Here is a 2,145-nt window from a genome sequence, read left to right on the forward strand (position 1 = left end):
ATAATATAATTTTTAAGAGCTTACTGAAATAAAGTTGTAGTGTATTGAACTATGTCCGCCCAAAACTCCCTGAGGCTTGAATTGTGTCCCCCAAGTTTTGTGTATTAGAAACTTAGCCCCCACCGTGACGGTTAAAAGGGTGGGAAATCCTATTATGGTGGTTGAAAGGTGGAGACTTGAGGTGATTGGATTGTAGGACCATGCAGTAGTGAATGGATTAACAATGGTGGTCAATGGCTTGGTTCTGAGTGCTTTTACAAAAAGAGGAGAGTCTGTCTTGCTCTCTCTGCTTCCACCATCTTGCAGTGTGTGTCCCCTGGGTCACTCTCACCACCACCAGATGGACTTTGGGCTACCCAGCCTGAGAAACTGTAAGCAAGAAATTTCATTTTCTTTATAAATCACCCAGTCTCAGGTATTCTGTTATAGCAACACAAAACAGACTAATACAAAAGTAAATAGTAATCAGAAAGTGTATCAGAAATCAGAGTAAAATGTGGTCCAGTCAGCCCCACCTTCAGGGAATGACCGGGAAAGAATTTGTTAGGGGTCTTGTTCAATAGATAAAGCGTAAGATCATGTAGAGATAGATTTAAATTGTACATAAAAAAATTGTTCCAAACCTGCAGGTAATACCATATTTTTGATACTTCAGACTGTTGTATCACTTAACCATATTTATCTTAGTCAACATCAATAAATTAAATACTCATGCATATATGTTATTATTCCCCTTCCACTCTTGGCCATTGCCGTATGTTAGGACACCCTAGCACTGGTAGAAGGTAGAGCTCCTTGCCATGGCATGGTGGCTTTTGTAAATTAATTTAGGTTGCTAGCAATTGTGGTCTCTGTGGTGTTTGGTGCTACCTAGGATTAATTCCACCCACAGGGGATGCGATAGAGAGACAGGGGAGCCAAAAATGTTTTTAAAATTCTAGTATCAACAATGTTAACATGCATTTAGGCAATTTTTGCTACTGAGATTGACAGTATTGCTTATGGCATTTTTCTTTACAATTACTTTTATTTTTATGATACTTTTACTTTTACCTCTCAGAACAGCTCCATTGTGGAAGGCTTTTCTAGGGGAGACTGCTTTTGGCAGACTTACAGCGGCATTGACAGTTACAGAAAGAAGTTTAGTGACAAGGTCAGGCAGTGAGTCAAAGAGCAACAAAGGTCCTGGTTGCCATCAGATCTTGTCAGTGTAACCGCTTCCCTTGTTAATCACAGTGTTTTGTACTGGAAAAGACTTTGCAATGTTTGCTTAAGGATATATTTTTAAATTACCTTTTCTTAGACAATGTAGAAACATGGATGTTTTTGTAATACCCTACCAGTATCTCTTAACCTCTGAGGTGTTTAAAAACCAGTCATGAATGGTTCTCACAGAAAATTCACTTAAGAATGTTTTGTGTGTATGGCAGAAGTTAGTTGACTATTTGGAAATTTAGTAGGTGCCACACACTCAAATATCTGCAGAGAATTATTTCTAGGTTATTTGGAATAATCTTCCAGTAAACATTGTTAAATACAAGAATATGCTTCTCTAAGCAAAGCATGTTTCAGATTGGATTAATTAATATTAATTTATTGAGCTCTATCTCAAATAGGCTAGGCAGGAATGAATTAGAAATCAATAAGACATGGCCCCTGGCTTCAGGGAGTTTACAGTTTAGCAAGACTGACATACAAAAAAGCAATCACAGAGTTGAAGGCACTCCTGAAACAAGGGTGGCTGTGGTATCTACCTTAAACTTTCATGTTCTGAGGCTAAGCAGTCCAGGAAAGATTCTAAAGAATTCATGTATTATGGAATGGTCAGGCTGAGGTGTAGCAGCCATTACTGGAAATTACATGTGAGATCCAATGTAAACATGCTTAAGAAGATAGTATGATATGTAGACTTCATGGTGTTCAGCAAATTGCTTCAAAGATCTGTAATTAAAAAAAAAATGCACAAAAGAAATGTTTGAATATGATTACCCCTAATGTTTTCTTCAGCAGTATTATTCCAATCTGTAAGATTTTTAGAGTTACAACAAAATTCCTCACTTGGATGTGATCTAAAACATCTGTATAGATGCTTAGGCTTAGTATATAGAATTGGTTGAAAGTGAAAACAAATGTACCTATTGGAAT

This window comes from Galeopterus variegatus, unplaced genomic scaffold, assembly GCF_000696425.1.
Source record: "Galeopterus variegatus unplaced genomic scaffold, G_variegatus-3.0.2 Scaffold1154, whole genome shotgun sequence".
NCBI lineage: Eukaryota > Metazoa > Chordata > Mammalia > Dermoptera > Cynocephalidae > Galeopterus > Galeopterus variegatus.